This window comes from Hyaena hyaena, unplaced genomic scaffold, assembly GCF_003009895.1.
Source record: "Hyaena hyaena isolate Hyena2069 unplaced genomic scaffold, ASM300989v1 scaffold_70, whole genome shotgun sequence".
In the NCBI taxonomy this organism is placed as follows: Eukaryota; Metazoa; Chordata; class Mammalia; order Carnivora; family Hyaenidae; genus Hyaena; species Hyaena hyaena.
In genome coordinates, this window is record NW_024080701.1 from 198,060 (window position 1) to 218,932 (window position 20,873).

The 20,873-nt window shown below is 40.7% G+C and overlaps 1 long non-coding RNA gene across 1 annotated transcript in view; it reads right to left on the reverse strand.

Moving 5' to 3' along the window:
• Window positions 1-467: 467 nt before the first annotated feature.
• LOC120232193 overlaps window positions 468-20,873 on the reverse strand; it is a 76,214-nt gene continuing 55,808 nt past the window's right edge. The window contains exon 3 of the long non-coding RNA XR_005528517.1: window positions 468-567. This is a non-coding gene — a long non-coding RNA (uncharacterized LOC120232193). The remainder of the gene's footprint in view (window positions 568-20,873) is intronic.

A 20,873-nucleotide genomic window follows, 5' to 3' on the forward strand; every position in this document is an offset into this window, starting at 1 on the left:
CCTCTCTCTCTGACCCTCCCCTGCTCATGCTGTCTCTATCTCTCTCCTAGAAATAAATAAAACATTAAAAAATAAAATAAAATAAATAAAATGGTGGTTACAAACTCTTTGCAAGTCATAAACTTTTGAGAACCTTGTGGAAGTTCTGAACCCTACTGCTAGAAAAATAAAGAAATAATCCACACACACAAAAGAAAGAATCCTTGAAGCCTTCCGTAGACCCTACTTAAGAACCATTTTTCAAAAAGATCTATGTGTTTAATAAACAGGAGGTCATTTCTCCCACTATCCTGCCCTTCTGGGCTAAGGAAAGGGATCTGGGGACTCCTCCGTAGTGAAACCATGAGGATGACACTTAAGTGGTTTTGTCAATCATATCAGTTTCCTAGGGCTATCATAACAAAATACCAGACTATTTATTGTACTGCTGTAGCTTACACAACAGAAATTTATTTTCTTACGATTCTAGAAGTCCAAGATCATGGTGTTGGCAGGGCTTCTTCTAATGCCTTCCTGCTTGGCTTATTGATGGTTATCTTTCTCCAGTGTCTTCACACTGTCTTCCTTCTGTGAATGCATGAAATTTTCAAACATTTTAAACACACACATCACATCACAGCTGCTACAGAAATCTCAGAATACCATTTTTGTGCATCACTATTTTGAAATTATGTTACTAGATCCAATGGTATATCTTATTTAATGCATTAATGAAGGGCACATATATTGCTATATTACATTTTTTATCTTAACTATATATCAATAAATAAAGTCTCCTCTGCAATACTACACACATTACTTAAAATTTTTAAATATTTTTCTGAGGACATTATAGGCTTATTCAACTGCCAGCAAGTCCACACCATAAAAAATTAACCCATTGATTAGAGCAATATATGGGTTTATTTACTTCCAACCCTCACCACTAGGCCACTTAATCTCCACTGGAAGGTTCAAAACTACCCCAGACTCTCATTTCAGACATGTTCTAAAGGGAAAATGATAAGTTCAGGAGTCCATCAGTTGAGCACAAGTTGATCTTGTTGCAAGTCTTGTTTTTTCTTTGAATTGTGGGTTTCCTGTAACGAGATTACTGCCTGATCCCACAGTTCCTCTGTGACTCAAACTTTGCCCAGCCACTGAGCCCCTGCTATGAAAAATGCAAAAGACCTCCTCTAAATTCTAATAGCCAACATTTCTAGGGTAATGAGTTGAGAGACTTGTGTTTTGACTATATTTTCTTCTATCAAAAGCTCTAATGCTGAATGGCTGCCAGGAGACAGGCATGAGGCATCATGGATTAAATCATGAAATGGCAGCCAACTTTTCCCAATCTCTTTTTCATCAGAAAAATTTTCTAGCTGACCACATTCACAAAGATCACTGGCCCTTAATCACGTTCAGTGTAAGGCTTCCAAAGAAACTAAAGTTGTATGAAGGAGAGGTTCGAATCAACCACCATCTTTTCCTTCTCAGGGTATTTGAGGGACAGATTAATGTAACTCCTAGAAGACAAAGCTGAGAAGAGCTATCAAACGATCTCCTAACTTGTAAAACAATGCTACTGTGGCTCTGAATAACCCACATGAAGAAAATCACAAAATCAATCATAGATATGCCAAAGAAAAGATGAAAATAAACTTCGTTACCAGATAAGCAATCTGGAACTTAAAGGAACAAATGGAATGTCCGCCAAGGAAAAGCTCTTGGTTTCCATATGTAAAGACTTTCTTCTGAAGAACCACTAGTTCTGAGGTTCTTCTTATCTATGAAAAGACTAAGACTCTTAATAGCATATTAGTAAATCTTTGAAGAATCCTGAGGAAAAAGTCAGAATGTAGCCAAAGGGAGATAATTTAGGTATCATGCTCATAACAAGACTTGTTGGAGTCACAAAGAAGGCTTTTCAGACACTAGTCCCCTCTGATACCCTCTCAATGAACCACAGCGTTGCTGAATTAAGTAAGAAGATGTGTTTTGGATTTATTTATTTCCCCTAAAAAACTCATATTTGGCTCCAATATAAATTACTACTAGGTTCTTTTTTTTTTTTTAATGTTTTATTTATTTATTTATTTTCTAATTTTTTTAAATGTGTTATTTATTTCTAGGAGAGAGAGAGAGAGACAGCGTGAGCAGGGGAGGGTCAGAGAGAGAGGGAGACACAGATCTGGAACAGGCTTCAGGCTCTGAGCTAGCTGTCAGCACAGAGCCCGACGCGGAGCTCAAACCCACAAACCATGAGATTATGACCTGAGCTGAAGTTGGACGCTTAACTGACTGAGCCACCCAGGCGCCCCCTACTAGGTTCTTTACCATAGAGCTCATACAGATTTTAAGCATACAAGTCATGCTAAGAAGTAACACCTGACCTACCAGGGAGTTACCTGGCTTATTTCCATACGCATGCTAGAATTAAACGGTATATGATGTGAACATACAGCCTTGCGTGTTTTTGGTCTGCGTGGAGTCCTGCTTTTGCTTCCAGTTCCTCAGGAACTCTGATCCCTCAAAGAAACCATTTCTAAACTCACCTTTGAACAATGTTATCAACTACTGCTGATATGAGGCTCACTACATTTCCTCAGGTTCCAACTTCTTCACAGAGGCTACTCACATGAAAACCAAATTGTTTCCCCTAGATAGTCCCTTTTCTTTTGTCCAACTGTCATACTGACACATATGCCTGGAGTAAGCCATGATAACAAATAAACTCTGTCCCAAAGAGTTTCCAGGAAATAACCATTAATGCTGCCCTGAAAAAGACATGTATAGGAGCCCATATATTGTAAAGACTTGTAAATAATAAAATGTATTTTTAAAAATTCGTCAGGTATCTGTGGTTCTCTGGCATCTTGTCTTCTCTAGCCCAGCCAACCTCTCAAAAGTCCCAGTGATTTTGGCAATTGTTCTTAAACTTAACTACACATCAGATTCATCTAGAGAGATTTTTTTTATTTCAGTACCCTGAACGTAGCTTAGAGCAATTCAGTCAGAATAAGTGGGACCTGCATGTACATCAGTATTTTTCTTACCTTTCTAGATGATTCTAACATGCAACCAAGCTTGAGAACCACACCTAGAAGCCAGTGAGATTTTAGAAGTTTGCCCAATGACATGGAGAGTAGCCCCAAGGCATGGCTGCCCTCTCAGAGACAAGGCATGGCTGCCCTCTCAGAGACAACAGCCTGAAAAAAATCTTCTACCCTGGTTACAGATTCCCAGTGGCCAAGTGCCCCATGGTCTGGACCATCCAGCTACTCATCTGGGTCATACATTTTAGGTGAAGCCCAAACTATGCAACGGGGGGATAGGAGAAAAGGTGGGAAATCCACTAACTGGTGACGGAAAGCACATACAGGGCTTAGTTTTTACCCTCCACAACAGCTCCAGACACCATGGCCACATTGTGGCATTTTTTTTCCCCTACTCAAAATTGTCTTTGATACTCATTGTAGCCCAACTTCTCACATATAAATAATATTTCTATAGGGAACAGAAGCTACTTATTTTCCACAATGCCACTGATGCCGAGAGAGTCTTATCCTAAGAGATAAATCCCCTTAGAGCCAAGCCAATCAAATTAATTTAAAGCAAATTATTCTTAAGAAGACAAGTCTTATATTTGCCAAGGTTTCAAACTGCTTGAGGAATTAAAAACTAAGTAAAACTAACCTAGACTCCCTTCCCTTAGTGAGCTGAAAATAGCTCTTGAAGTATTTTTCAAGAATGAAAGAAGAAGCACCAACCTACATAGAGTACTGAGTAGCATCAATGGCTGATTTTCACAACCAGTTAGAGCCCTAGAGGAATAAGGGCCAGGCTCTAATTGCATTTTGTTCCATTTTGAGGCCACAGGCTGTGCCCTAGTCCCTGGCCATGTGCTCAACAAAGGCAAGACATTTCCTTGCAGGACAAAGTGAACAAAGAGATACTCAGTCCTCCAGAACTTATAGATGAGTCATTAAAGATTTGAACTAGTGATAAAGACACATGAGTGGCTCAGTCCTTAAGCATCCAACTCTTGATTTCAATTCAGGTCATGCTCTCACAGTTCATGAGAGAGAGTCCCAGCACAGAGCCTGCTTGAGATTGTCTCTCTCCCTCTCTGTCTGTCTGTCTGTCTGTCTCCCTCTCTCTCTCTCTCAGAATAAATATATAAACTTAAAAAAAATTTTTTTTAAAGATTCCAAGTGATAGCCTAAAACACACAGGGGAAATGCCCAGGTAGATAAATCCTTGCATTTTAAAATAATATATAGGGGCACATGAGTGGCTCATTTGGTTAAGTGTACAACTCTTGACTTCAGCTCAGATCATGATCTCACAGTTTGTGGGTTCGAGCCCTTTATCAGGTTCTGCAGTGAGAGTGCAGAGCCTGCTTAGTATTCTCTCTCTCTCTCTCTCTCTCTTTCTTCTTCCTCTTCTTCTTCTTCTTCTCCTTCTCTCTCTCTCTCTTAAAATAAATGTTAAAAAATTACTAAGACTATATATTTATTAAAAAGTAATAATAATATATAAATACAAGAATAAAGCTGAAGGTACTATATATATATATATGTGCCAAAACCAGTGTGTATGCATCATTCCTTCTCTTTTTTATAATGGAAAAGGTGCCCCCATTCTGGGGCTAATTCATCCACAGATGATCTGGAACTTTCCCCCCTCTCTCAGGGGACTGCCTGTCTCTAGACACCTATCTCATAGCTTGACTTCTCCCTACCAGCTCCCTTTCAGTTGCATCTAAACACTCTCAAGCTTCTCTTAACTTTAAAAATTTAACTAGAAAGAATAAAGAAAAGAACTATAAATTTGCTGTCTCCCCTGTGCCTTTCTGGCCACTGCCCTGTCTCACTGCCCTCGCACATTCATCCACCTGTTCACCTCCTACTCACTCATCAGCCCGCTGAAATCTGGCTTCGTTCACCAATTGGTCTTCTTAAACTGCTATTGCCAAAATAAACAACACCCCTCCCTTTGTAAATCCCAAAGGAAACTTTCCATCTCTATTTCCCTTGACCTCTAACTTGCACTAGACATATTTGACCACTACCTCTTGAAACCTTCTCTCCTGGACTCCACTTGCCCATTTTTCTCTTGCTTCTCTGGTTGTTTCTTCTCTCTATTGGCCATTGACCTTCCCCTGCCCTTATTTGATATATTTCATTTCTCAGGGATCTGCCCTTGGTATAATTCTCACTCCACAGCTTCTTAGTGGACGAATCCTCATGGCTGAAATTATTACCACTGTATTTACTTTCAAACCTCTATTTATAGGCCTGATATTTCTGCAGAGTTTCAGATATGAATATCCTGCTGTGTTCTCAACTTCTCCACTTGATCTCAGAGACACATCAGGCTCAACATGTCCAAAATGAAATTCACTCTTTCCTCCAAAGCTGTTCCTCTTCTTATGCTCCTTGTGTGAGAAAATGGCACCACCATATAACCGGTTGCTTAAGTTAGAAAAACTGGCATCATCCTTGTCTTCTTTCTTTTCTTTAGTCTGTCCATGTATTAAGTTACCAAGTCCTACTGATTGTATCTGCTAAATAATGTTTTCAGTCCATTACTCCTTTCTATTTCTACTTCCCAACTTGAGGTCAGCAGCGAATCCCAAATATCCTCTCAGCTTCCAGACTGAAGCCATCTCAACCCAAATTCTACGTCATCACCAGACTGATCTTTCCTAAAACAAAATCCTGACCTTCCTCCCACATTGCACACACTTAAAATTCTTTGTGAATTCCTCCAATGCCTCACAGTAGAATCAAATGCTCTACAAAAGCTTTTAGGGCCTTCAAGATCTGATGACCTGGCCCGGCCTCCCCTCTATAGCCTTACCCATGACCACCTGCTCCCTTGCACTCAGGACCCATCCACACTAAATCATGCTCTGATCCCAAATTATGCTTTGCTTTCCTCTCTCCACATCTCTAGAAGCAATGCCTTTCCCCTGTGTTCTTACAGTGTCCTATACTTTTTTCTCTCTATTCCTTTGCATCTTGTTTCTTTATTCATGGACTACAATCTCCATAAAAGACAGTAATTTTCTTTGTCACTGTTCATCATTGTATTCCCAGTACTTCCATGGTGCCTAAAAAGCAGTAGGTTATCAATAAATATTTTCTTTAATCAATTGGCTGAGTAATTAAATTAAAACAAAACTCAATATATCAATAGCTAAAAAAAATGACAAGTCAAATTTGCAAAGTTTGTTCCAGGCAGGAGTTAGCTTTTTTCCCCCCCTAGTACATTGCTTGAGGTTCCATTTCATAATTATAAGACATAAAGTCTCTTACTAAATGCACTAATAACCTGGTGACCAATATTTTGGCATAGAGACCTCATAAGGGAAAGGACTGTATTTTTTCTCACTGTGCCAAAGAAGGCCTATCATCAACTCTATTTGGAAACAACATGAGTGCTGCAATGATGGGGAAATGTTCCAAGAGTTGGAGGGAAATATTTCTCTCCTTTCCAAATATCTTAAACTAGGATTCAGAATGATTTATGTCTTCAGATCTTAGATATTACTGAAGAAGTTAGAAACAATTTGTCATCTTTTGATTGTACCTGCTACCAGTTGATGGCTGAAAAGGAAAAGTTGAGGACTACTCTATGGATATCAACACAGAAATCAGTTCAGACACCCACAGCTTGAGGGTCTAAGAAATAACTCACAAACACAGAGTCTAAGCCAGCCACAGAAGCAAATTATTTATCAAAAGTAGAGGTCGTCAAGGAATGCGTGTATGTGTGAGCATGTCTGTGGAGTGTATGTGTGTGTACATGTGTGAGCATGTGTGTGACTTATTAAAGGCTTAAAAGAGAGCTAAGATTCCTTAAAAATATAATCAGGTTATAATCACTCCCATCTCTACACTAGAACTACTACCACCACCACTACCAGCACACATACACACACACACAATCACATCACATATATATTTATACAAAGCTTACTGAGTCCATTTACTTAACTCTTAAGTTAAATCTAACAGCTCCACCAAGTTAACACTAATTTCTCCATTTTACAGAAGATTGATCTGAGCCCCTGAGAGCCTAAGATTCTTCAGCAAGTCAAAAAAGGAAGTCAGGACTTGAACCTTGGTCTATCCAATTCCAAGGCCAGCCTTCCTTCCACTATACCTTTCTCCTTACTAAGTTGTCACTCTCCTCCTACTGGTTACCAGAAATGTTGGGGAGAGTGATTCTGCTTTACGATAAACCACCCTGATCAAAATGCTTCAATGATTATTTTTGAGATATCTGAGCAAAAAAATGTACAGATTTCACAGGACAAAGAATGTGCCAGACTGTGATTGCACAATCAAAGCACTGCAAGGAACTAAGGAGGCCAAATGTGTATTGGAAAAACTACAGATGTCATCTGGGAATGCTTAGAGCTTTGGATTTTCAAGCTGAAACAGTCTCGCTTCCACCGGAACCACAGCCTTATAAGGCTAAACCAAGGCCATGACTTCCTCAGCTGAATCAACCTGATATGTACCGCCTGTTCCCTGAGCTCACTGGGATTCCACTGGCTGAGCGTCAGCGCCGTCATGGAAAGAACACCAGCACCAGGGAGGACTGGATTAGTCCCTGTCCTGAACTGGATCACAAACACCCACCTTGTCATAAAGCTGCTATGAGCCTTACAGTGGAAAGACGGGGGAGGCAACACACTGGGGTCAGGAGTGGGGACATTTAGGCTCCCCAGAGGAATTAGTCACAAACTCTTATCCCTTCATTTCCATTTACAGCCACTTATTTGGGAGCAACAAGCTCTACAAGGGTGAAAAACAAAGACCCCCCTCCCTTCCCCAGCATGTGTTCTCAAGTTCACAGGAAGGATTCTCTCCATTTGCTTTGGGGCACAAAGGCTGCCTGCAAACAGCTGTATCTTCCCATGGACAAATCACACAGTGAATGTTCACAAAAAGACAGGGCTCTAGGGGAAAAAAGGCAGTCATTTACTCAACTCGCTTCACTAGAACTGGCCCCATTATACCCAAGCTCCAGAAAAAGAAAAGCTACATAAACCTGCACAAAGAAGACCTCTTGGTTCTAAGAAATCACAGAAACTGGTGGTTGAGAAATATTGAAAAGGTATGAGACCGTGAAGTTGAGCACACAAGAGTGCTTCAGAAAATGGAATGTTGACACTGTCACCAAGTAACTTTCCTTCCAAGTATTGATTACTCTCTACAGATTATGGAAAATATTTGTCTGAGATATTATTTCAACTGCTCTCATTCTCAGCTAGCAAGTATAGTGGAGCTATAGCAAAGCATGTGTTCCTAATTTTCGCCCAGAAGTTATTAACATCAACATGTTTAGGTGCTAGAGAGAGAATGAGGAAATTTTCATAAGGAATCCAAACGACCTTCTGAGAGTTAGGAGACTACAACTCCAATTCCTTGAGATTCTCCTTAAAGGAGGATCATGAGGATGGACTTGGATGATCCCAACCAGAGGCCAGAACAAGAAGGAGCTACCAGCTCCTTTAATAGAAAACATCACGATGGAACAAGATCGGACAAGTGGGCATGTCTATACACCAAGACTGACCTGTGAAAGTGACTAGTGGATCTGGATCTTTTAAGGCTGTAATTGTCAGAACTGGTGCTTACCAAGCCATACTGATCACAAGCTACATCCTAGGAATGAGGGATATAGGGGAATCTAAGAGGATACAGACCAACTCAGGGAATATCTGAGAACCACTGTGGCTGGAACAGCTTCTGGAAGAAGGAATTTACGTCTTCATTATCATGTCTGTGTTAACCCATTTAGTTTGTATTTTCCTTAGTGAGAGGCCTAACACCATCTTTCTCACTTGGTAGCCTGGTACCGCATCACAGAGCTAGCAGCTTAAGGGGATGGTTACGGCATCACCCAGCTTCATGGAGTATAGTGGGCATGACAGTGTGCCTTGCACACCTCCTTCTACAGACAATGGAACTAAACCAGAGCCCCAACTACTGCACTTTTAACTCCAATCCTGTTTGCACGATGACCCCACTTTCCAAGGGCTGCTTACTGCCAATGATAGGGTGTGACGGGAAGACTCCATCCTGGGAGACATAGCTCTTCTTCGATGGCTGACTCGGGCACAGGACTTTCCAGTGGCTTTGCTGATGCTTCCTTAGACTGCCTGGTGGTCTAGTCTGCTCCCTTCAAGCCTTCTTACCTTATACCCTTCACTGAGTCAGGCCCACATTGTGATCTGACTGCTAACCCAGCCTTCTCTAGGTTCTTTCACACAAGCATTCCCTTCAAGAAAATCCCTGCAATGTTAATACTATCTTCCTGTCTGCTTCTCAAGGACCATGACTAACACAGGAAGAACATCTGAATTGCATCTGGAGAAACAAAGTAGAAGAGGCAAGGATCATTCCCTGGATATAAATTAGCACCCTCGAGATTTCTTGAGATTATCGTAAGTATGGAGGCCAGCCAACACTATATAGAGGTTCAAGATGATAAATTTTATCTGAGTTTATCTTCTATGCAGCACTTTAAAATAAATATCCATTATGTACGTTTAGCCCAGAAGGGAAGTATCAAAGCAAAAGATCATTCCCTATTCCCATAACTTAAGGAAAAGTGGGAGCAGGTGATATGTACCATGGAGAAGGCCAGTGTTGTCTTGGCCTTGATGACATCCCAAATGAACATTCAGAGTATCTGTTGTGACCTCCAAGCACTGCCTGGTTTCCATGTGTGGAGAGCTCAGCCACTGCACATGACTGAACTGAAGGCAAATGCAGCTCAGCCACAACAGTAGGGCACACACAACACACAAGGGGATACCCCTGAAATGCAATGTTCTGATGAACAGGGAACACTGCCCTGTAGGGCACTTCAAAACATCTTCTTCATAAAGCTACTGTTTTCAGGAGCAGGACAGAGCTGACTTTCCTAACACATAGAAATAGACACAGAAAGTTAGACAAAATGAGGAGACAAAGGAACATGTCCCAAATGAAAGAACAGGAAAAATCACCTCAAGAGACTGAAACAAAATGGAGATAAGTAATATGCCTTATAAAGAATTTAAAATAATGGTCATAAAGACACTCACTGGACTTGAGTAAAGAATGGAGGGCTTCAAGAAGGCCCTCAAGAAACAGACAGATCCTGTTGGCTGGACTCTGTACCACCAAAAGCCTGATAATGATCTGTAGATGACACTGCACCCAATCACCACCCCTTGGGCCCTCCACATTCTGTCTGGCCTCACCAATAATAGAATGAGATCACTCTTCTCAGAAAAGAGTGCTCTACCCAGTGCCAATCCACATATAACATGTAGTAGAAATTTCAATCCTTCAAGTACTCATTATGTGCCAGCCACTGTGCAAAGCATTTTACATTTTCTTTATCGCATTCATTCATTCAACACATTTATGGAGTACCTCCTACGTGATATCACTCCCAAAAGAGAAAACAAGGCTAAAATGCCCCAGCCTACCTAAAACATACATTCTAATGAGGGAGAGAGACACAGTAAAAAAAGAAAAGAAAGCCAACAAAGGCATATGTTTTGAGTAACAATAACTACTATGAAGAAAGCTAAAGCAGAGTGAGGTGCTAGGGAGGTGTGGGCAAAAGGGTAGAGTATATTTGGCATAGAGTTGAAAGGCAAGCTCTTCTGAGGAATCAATATAACAGCAGAGACCAAAAAGAATTGGGAGCATTAGCTGGGTAATTGAGCAAGGAACCATTCATTTAACCTCCTTTCATCCACAACACAAACTCATAAAGCCGAAGGTATTATCTCCCTATTACAGAAAAACCACCTTAGAGAGGTTATATACTCAGCTGGATCTGTCTCCAAGCCATTGTTGTAGGCTTGTTGTTGTAGTTGTTGTTTTTAAGTAGACTTTATGTTCAGCCTAGAGCCCAACATGGGGCTTGAACTCATGACCCTGAGATCAACACCTGAGCTCAGATCAAGAGTCAGACACTTAACCAACTGAGCCATTCAGGACCCCCATCCAAGCCAGGGTTGTTAACCATTATGCCTTGCTACCAAGGTGGATTCCAGAATCTTCCTACTTATATTCTAAGATCAGAGAGAAAGCCCAAGCTTTATGTCTAGCCTGTTCTCACTGACACCTTTTGTGACCTTTTCAATCTAAATGTTTGGGTGCTAAAGAGCCACCTAATAGACTACAAAGTGCTGGACATGATTATCATGATCATCAATCATCGTCATTATCAGAATAGCTTTTTCTAACACAAAGTCCCAGTGGCTGGGGAAAGAGATAGTAAAAAAGACCCCAAGAGCTTGCATTTCTTCATAACAGTTAAGCAGTGTGGGCAGAGGTCCCTGTGGGGAGGTTCTAAAACCAGCCTTCAGCAGGAAAAATTGTGACTCACTAAACCCATAGATATTTATGTTGGTCTTGCTGCAAAAAACATCCTTCTCTTCTGGGTAATAATTGAGCCCCATAAATAGATTTTAAACTTCTATCCATTTTCCAAAAATAAACTGGTAGAACTGGTAGTACTTTTATAATATCATAGTGAGACACACCATTAGCTCTATTAGTCATTTGATTTTTGCCTTCTTCCTATTGCCTCTTTTATTTGCATCCCCAACTAATCCAGACGCCCTTGAGATAATAAAGCACTAAGCTTATGTATCCCTTGTTTCCCAAGCCCTGAATAATCACGATCCTTATTCTGTTAGCAATAAACTTGGGAGATTGTGTTTTTGTTTTTTTGCATAAGTAGACACTGTTTCACCAGCTTTATTTCTCACGTATGATCTAAATATGTTTCACTAAGCTTTGTAATAACAAGACGGCTGTTCACAGGGTATTGTCTACAAGATAATGAGCGATTTTGCCTAACAGTCTTTTAAGCTAAGAGCTGACATAACCCTGAGGGTAGAGATCTTCTTGATTAACTACTTCATATTGAATTCCACATAGCACCATTGTTAATAAAAGCACACTATGATTACTGTGAGAGTGTGTGATTACTAACTCAATATGGTTTGGAAGTAGTATTTATATGTATTTTTCCCCTCAACCAATGGGACATTTCTTTATATACAAGTTGCAATCCATACCTGATAGGCTTTATATACCTTGGATGCTTCATTTTTTTCCCCAGTGCTCGGCTGCTGATAGTCAACTAAGTGATCAAGTGGAAAGCCTAAAGAACATTGAGCATCATCACACAGGAGTATGGGCAATTCATTAAATTCAAGAATGGAAAACTGTCCCTGAAGTCCCTGTTTCTTTGGAGCTGGATGAGCCTGGAAAGCTCTGAGAGAAATGCGAAGAAGCCACAACTTTTTTCCCTGCAAATATATCTAGTCCTCCCAGTTTCACAATAGTGGATTTTGATTAACCAAATCTTCTTAAGAGCGCACTATGTGTTTGAAAAGGGCTCACAGGGTTGCCAGGCACGGATCAGAAATCCTCCTAGCACTTAAAGGCTGGAATGTATTCAATAAGCAGGTAAAATAATGATTTGACAGGCCAGATACAGTGTTTTCAGAATATACTTTATTAGATTCTATTGCATTTTCCTTTTTTGAAAAAAAAAAGATAAACTGGACATGCAGGAATTAACCTGTGGACCAGGGACAGAAGAAATCCACATAAAGCAATCAGGTAGATAAGACCTCAAAATCTTTTCCCCTTAGCAATCTCCTGCTATTCTCCTTAGTCTAAACGGTGACATTTTGCATTTTCTCCTGACTCTAAGGTCTGGTGTTTCTGACTTTGTCTTAGAAAGCTCTGCTCAGTCCATGACTTCAGAATTGTAGTATCTCATGACTAGAAGGGAAAATAAAAGACACATGGCACTGTGTACCCACAAGCACCCACTGTCCAATATGGAGTCTGGAATGTGTCAGCGTCTTGGTTGGCAACTCTCTGGGTGCTAAACTGTCAATACCTTAAGTGACAAACATGACTCTGGGCTATAGTCTGAGTGTGGTCTTAAAGTTTAAAGTACAGTGGGATTTCAAGACAACACCATCTCAGGAAAGGGGCAATCGTTCACTAAGTTTTAATGCTAACTGAGGATGGGAAAATGTAATGAATTCTTCTGAACTTCTTTTCACAAGAATTCCTATTAAGCAAGATCTTTCCATCTATTGATGGTTATTTATAACTAGTTTGTGATGATTTATGATCCCACGGCAGTAATAAGCCTTTTAAAGGGAAATAACAAGAGTTTTTTAAAAAAAAGTTTCTTTGAGGAGGAAGTTCACTGTGTCTCTCACCATTTCAACTATGTAGTCATATAAATGTTTGTTCTTAGGGACTTTCCAGAACATGGCCTTAGCTTCTGGTCTCCTTTTCCACTCCCAGGTATACTACGTGGCTGTGCTGTGCTAAGGATCTATAAGACAGCGGATGTGAACACAAGCAAACACAATGTGGGTGGGGTTGGAGAGAGTCACTGCCCGGAGAATTAGAAGACCTGGATTCTAATCTAGGCTCAGCTGTTAACTAGCTGTGAGGCTTGAGGCTAACTATGCAGTCATTATGAGCACGGGTTTTTCCATATTATAAAAAGAGGGACCAGGTTTAGATAATCAGATTGGTTCTATACCAGTGATAGAAGTGTTTGGGACATGTCTCCAGTTAAACAGCTATTGCTTCGGGGGACTTGAGGAGCCCTGGAATCCCACTCAGGGCAAAGGTTCTCAGCTCAGAGACCACGTCTGCATCTGTCTAGAGGAAAGAAGTCAAGCCCTTCCCTCAGGTTCTTGATAAGGCCTGTTATTCCAAACAGGGGGCACATGTGTGCAGTCTGTTCCTGTACCTTTTATGCCCTTCAAGTACTTGGCATATATTAAAGCCTTCTCCTTACCTCTTAGGACAATATGATACTCAAACTAATGTACATACTAAAGCAAGAACATGACCCAAGAGTTTTTCTTACTGCTTCTTCTCCCATTAAAAAATAATCAGGGCACCTAGGTGGCTCAGTTGGTTAAGCATCCGACTTCAGCTCAGGTCATGATCTCCCAGTTTGTGAGTTCAAGCGCTACATCGGGCTTTGGGCTGACAGCTCAGAGCCTGGAACCCGCTTTGGATTCTATGTCTCCTTCTCTCTCTGCCCCTCCCCAACTTGTGCTCTGTCTCTCAAAAATAAATAAATGTAAAAAAAATTTCTTTTAATTATGATCTGGGGGCACCTGGGTGGCTCAGTCTCTTGAGCATCCAACTCTAGATTTCAGCTCAGGACATGATCTCATAGTTGTGGGATGGAGCCCCACATCGGGCTCTAAACTGACAGTGCAGAGCTTGCTTGGGAATCTCTCTCCCTCTCTGCCCCTCCCTGATTCGTGCTGTCTCTCTCAAAATAAATAAACAAACATTTAAACAAAAATAATCTGGTTTTTCTAATAGCCAAAACATGGAAAGAGCCTAAGTGTCCATCAATTGATGAATGGATCAAGAAGATGTGGTTTATCTATACAATGGAATACTACAAGGCAATGAGAAAGAGTGAAATCTGGCCATGTGTAGCAACATGGATGGAACTTGAGGGTGTTATGCTGAGCGAAATAAGTCAGGCAGACAAGGACAGATACCATATGTTTGCATGTATAGGACAATTAAGAGGAACTTAACGGAGGACGATGAAGGAGAAGAAGGGGGGAATTGGGAGGGAGAGGGAGGGAGGCAAACCATGAAAGACTCTTGAATGCTGAGAACAAACTGAGGGCTGATGGGGATGGGGGAGAGGAGATGGGGGGTGATGGGCATGGAGGAGGGCACTTGTTGGGATGAGCACTGGGTATTATATGGAAACCAACTTGACAATAAACTATTTAAGAAAAATTAATTAATTAAAAAATAATAATCTGGTTTTTCTTATCACATAAAACATTTGTTAAAATACAGGTAGAAAAGCATGTCAGAATGGCTAAAATTAACTCACTGTCATTTGTCACATGACAACTGTTGGCAAGGATGTGGAGAAAGAGGAACCCTTTTGCCCTGCTGGTGGGAACACAAACTGGTACAGCCACTCTGGAATACAGTATGGAAGTTCCTCAAAAAACTAAAAATAGAACTACTCTATGACCCAGCAATTGCACTACTAGGTATTTATCCAAAGGATACAAAAAATGCTTATTCAAAAGGACACCTGCACCCTAATGTTTATAGCAGCACTATCAACAATAGCCAAATTATGGAAAAAGCCCAAATGCCCATTGACTGAAGAATAGATAAAGAAGATGTGGTATATATACACAATGGAATACTACTTGGTGATGAAAAATAACGAAATCTTGTCATTTGCACACAGCATGGATGGAACTACAGTGTGTCATGCTAAATGAAATAAGTCAGTCAGAGAAAGACAAATATCATATGATTTCCCTTATATGTGGAATTTAAGAAACACAACAGATGAATACAGGGGAAGGAAAGGAAAAGGAAGATAAAAACAGAGAGGGGGGGAAACCATAAGAGACTCTTAAATACAGCGAACAAACTGAGGGCTGCCAGTGGGGTGTTGGGTGGGGGAGGATGAGCTAAATGGGTGGTGGGCATTAGGGAAGGCAGTTGTTTGGAATTAGCACTAGGTGTTACATGTAAGTGATGTATCATTGTATTCGACTCCTGAAACCATTATTATACTATATGTTACCTAACTTGGATTTAAATAAAATTTCAAAACTATTTAATTAATTAAATAATTACAGGTAGAAAATAATTATTTAATTCATTAACCTACCATTCAGAAATAATCAGATTTTGTGTATATTATTTCAGAATTCTGTGGGTGTGTGTATAACACACACATACATTTTTTAAATGGGAGAATTTATCAACTGATCATTTAAAGTGGATAACCACATGTAAAACAATGAATTTGCACCCTTACCTCACATTATTCATAATAAATTTGCAGAGACTGAAATTACAGGTGCATGAAACATTTCGTCGCTTTTTACTGGCTTAACCATCCTATCCAAACCACCTCAAATATATCCTTCTCAATAAACCCTCCCCCGACTCCTGCCATATTCCTCACTCTAAATGATGCCTTCTCTCCTTTATGGCTTTGTTATATCCTGTACATACTTCACTTATAGCAATTACCTCACAGATTTCGATTTAAAATGGGACTATTTCCTGACAGTTGGTCCAGAACTTCTGCTACTAAGGCATTTTTTCCACATAAAATAAAAAGTCATAGATTTTTAAGGGACTGTATTTTTGTTGTTCCTTTTCCCACCTAGTCACCACAATAGAATTCTTCACTCACCCTAGTGACACTATTTAGTGTCTGCATCATCCTGCAACAAATACCCATTTCACCACAATATCGTAATGGCCAGACCTTTGATCCTTTCCTTTAGCCTCACATAGAATAATACTATTCCTTCAGCAGTTAGTTCTGATTGACATCACAGTTATCACTACTTTTATTCTCTAGGCTTGACATAGCACCAGTTGGGTCCAATAAATGTAACAACAGTGGCTTCCAGCCAAGTGTGTGACTAAGATTTTAGTCAAGAATAGATTTCCCATGGAGTATAATGACAAAAGTACACAAATGTGTACTAACATTCTGGCTGTGGCAGAGAGAAAAATCTTCTGGTCTTCAAAGAGGTTCAAAGGCTCACACGGAGCAAAGTGAGTGCTCTGTTGTGCTATCAGGGTCAAGCGATTGCCCCAAGAGACTAGCAATGCTGTCCTTACAGAGGTGACTGGGCCCTCACCATCAAGGCCTTTGAAACCTGACAGCAGAGAAGCTCAGGTCTCTCTCCTGCCCTCTCCTCTGGGACTTCTCAGGCACATACAACCAGAGAACCAGCCAGTTGTCACTCAGTCGCTAGGACAGTCCTCCACTACTCATCCACACATGCTCACCAGACTTGCCTTATAGCAGAAGCCTCCGTGGTGCTTTACTGAAACAGACATGAAAACAAAAATGCCTAATCTCATCTGGACTAGGAAAAAGCCATCTGTCTGCCTCCTTGCCCCAAGTCACCTCAGTGCTACTGCCAGGAATATAAAAAATGTAAATATGATCTTTTGATGCATCTCATTCAAAACTGAGATTAGAACACTCCTGGAAGCAGCCTGAAATCGAAACCCCTGTGCAAGGCATTCAAGGGCTTTCCCAACCTCGCATCAATCTATCTCTCCAGCAATATCCTCAGTTTCCCCCCATAGAATGTAAACTGGCACAGCCAACCATATGGAAGTTCCTCAAAAAATTAAAAATAGAACTACCATACCATCCAGAAATTCCACTTGTGGATGTTTATACAAAGAAAACAAAAATACTATTTCTAGGAGATACATGCACCCCTATGTTTTTGTCACATTATTTACAATAGCCAAGATATGGAAGCAGCCCAAGTACCAGTCCATCCATAGACAAGTGTAAAAAGAAGATTGGTGTGTGTGTGTGTGTGTGTGTGTGTGTGTGTGTGTGAAGGAATATTACGCAGCCATAAAAAAGTGAAATCTTGCAATTTGCAACAGCATGGATGTACCCAGAGGGTATTATGCTAAGAGGAAGAAGTCAGAGACAATGACAAATACTGTATTATTTCACTTACATGTGGAATCTAAAAGAACAACCCAACAAAAAGAAACAGACTCATAGACACAGGAAACAAACTATTGGTTACCAGAGGGAGAAAGGCGTTGGGGCAGGAGGCAGTGAAATGGTTGAAGGAGATTAAGAGGTACAAACTATCAGTTATAAAATAAGCAAGCCTAGGGAAGATAATATTGTATCTTATGTCAATATTACAATATGTCAATAATATTGTAATAACTTTGGTGACAGGTGGCAACTAGACTTATTGTAGGAATAATTTTGTAACATATAAAAATATTGAATTACTATGATGCATGCCTGAAACCAATAGGATATTGCATGTTCATTATATTTCCATCACACACACACAAAGTTTCTCCCCATGCACTCTATGTTCTGGCCTCCCCAAACAGTTCAGAATTCCCTTAAGATGTTGCACATTTTCATTACATGTTATTTTTCCTTTCACTACTTAATTCACCTAAAAGCTATCCCCACCTCACTTCGTACACCTGACAAAGTCCCAATGATTCTTTGAGAAACAGCTCAAGTGTTACTCACTCCTCCGATGTTTTCTCCAAGTATCCAAGGTCAAAAGAACCAGCCCTTTCTCTGTGCCCCTGGATGTTGCCCTTATTCTGATTTTCCCAAGTCAATAGGTGGCAGAGCCAAGACACAATCAGGTCTTCTGACTCCAAATATTGGGGCACCTGGGTGGCTCAGTCAGTCAAGCATCTGACTTGGGCACAGGTTGTCATCCCATGGCTCATGATTTCAAGCCCTGCATCTGGCTCATAGATGACAGCTCAGAGCCTGGAGCCTGCTTTGGATTCTTTGTCTACCTCTCTCACTGTTCCTCTCCTACTCATGCTCTGTCTTGGTCTGCCTCTAGCTCTTAAAAATAAATAAACTTGAAAGAAAATTCTGCTTTAATTCAGAGTTCTTAGTGACTGGTCAGTGGTGAGTAATCAGTAAGTGTGTATTCAATGAATGAATGACAATCTATAGGTACCTTCCACTATGCTCATCACACTTCATTCTCCAAAGTAGAATTTACCATGGAAGCTTGGCTTCTTAGAGGCATCCAACTCATGGGGTACTATGTATCATGTAATCATGCCCCAATTTAGGAATACCACAAGTATGTGCCATGTAATTATGCTGGTCGTTCAATGAAGGTCATGATGCCTGTTTGGCCGGGGACAAGGGAAAGAAGAAAAAGAGAGTAGTGTGAAATGTCCAGAGAGAAGCCTGGCCCAAAGAAACATTTCCCTTTCAACTCCCTCTGAACATTTGAGCTCTGCAGCGGCCAGTGGCCAAGTCTGAGCTAAAAGCATCACGTGTTTGGGAAACAGAAGCCAGGGTGTCATGGCAATATAAATACATGGACAGATAGGACAAGCTGGCCCTAAGGAGAGATGCCGAGCCCAAGCTTTGGGCTGTGAATCTACTCTCTGTCAAAGAAAAAAACAGTAGAAGACAAAAAGGAAAAATAAACTTCTTAATTTTGACTTTTTACCAAAAAAATTCTTCAAGAGGCAGCAAATAAAATCCTCCCAACTCACTGAATGCTGAGTAGGTCAATGAGACACCCACCCTTCAAAAAAGAATGAATAAGTCATTCAAAATGGGGTTTCCTGCCCTCAGCTTAGAGCCTGACATCGTCCATTCTGCCAACAGGATTCTGTCTGCCAACCTACCTGCAAAGAAAGGTGCCATTTAAAACCTCACATCCACCCAAGATGGCTGTTGTACAAAACCCACACTCACAGGCTCCCCTCAAAGCCTGGTTTGGAAGAAGGAAAATACTCTGGCTGGTCTTCTTGACTTTAGGAATTCCACAAGCAAAGACTTTGCCAAGATCTACGTGACAGGATGTACAGAGTTAATAAAGTGAGTACCAGCAGAAATTCCAAATTGTTAAAAAAAATCTCATGGTTTCCAAAAAACAGTATAATTTGAATGTAGGGATAATCAAGATCTGCTTGAGGTGTGATTATAGAGTCTTGGGCTCTTCTCACACCTGCACATTTGGAATGGCTACTCCTAAGGACTATGAAGTAGCAGGCTGGTTTGTTTAAGGCCATATTGTGGCGCCATGATGGACGATGCCAGCCAACAAGAACAAAGAAAAATGCAGTCCAAGGAAAAAAGACAGGACTGGCTTTCATAGAACCGATTGTCACTTTGATTATAAACTGTCTAGGGCAGTACTCAGTGTCTTTAGGTCCCACACAACACCAAGTACACTGTAAATATTTTTCAAGTTTGCTGTTGAGTTTGTTTCCTTTTTGCTGTTTAAGAGAAAAGGACTGCTGGTGCTTAATTTGTTCCTTTCCACCAAAGGTCACTCTACAAATCAAAGATGCACTAACATCTCACTTGCTCTTCTTCACGTGACAAGAAAAAAAGAGAGAGAAGGAGAGGTTGATGGATCCTCAATGTCTAAAGGAAAATTGTATCCCCTGCTCTAATACCTTCACATCCCCAGTGAGGACTTCAAATGTGTCCTCTCCGGAGTTTCTTGGATTGCCGTGAATTAACACAGCATGGGAGGAAAGAGCATTCTTTTAGCAAGTAGTTATTGAGGACTCTTATTGTAACCTAGTTATGGTACTTGATGTCAGGAATGCAAAGGCAAATAGAAGATGCACCCTACTCTCAACAGGGTCATTAGGTGAGTATCATCCAAGTGACCATGATTGCCCTCATCCTGCCCCCCTAGGATCCTAATTTCTCTCTGATTTAACATGACTAGATCTGTCCCCTCCGTGTTAATGTTTCTTGGATCTATAAATCTAACCCTGCTGTCTAACCTCTCTTAGCTTGTATAAACCCAGCCATTGTAGATGGTTTTCCTATCATTGCTTCAAACATGAACTGATGCAGGCACTCTTCTTTCCCAAGCTGCCCACCCATCAAAACTGGCTCACCTTCCAAACTGCTCCATTCCCTTCAATATGAAGGGAATTCTCTGTCTTCCAGACCTCCGTCCTACTTCTTCTTTAGCCCTTTATTTCTATCCTAGTACTACGTCATAGCACTTGTCCTTTAGAATTGGTTTTGGTCCAATGATCAGCATCCCTCATCAGGGAAATACAAAACAAAACCACACTGAGATACCACCTCACAGCAGTTAAAGTGGCTAAAATGAGCAAATCTAAAGACTCTAGATGCTGGCGAGGATGTGGAGAAACGGGCACCCTACTACACTGTTGGTGGGAATGTAAACTGGTACAGCCCCTCTGGAAAACAGTGTGGAGATTCCTCAAAAAGTTAACGCTAGAACTCCCCTATGACCCAGCAATAGCACTGCTAGG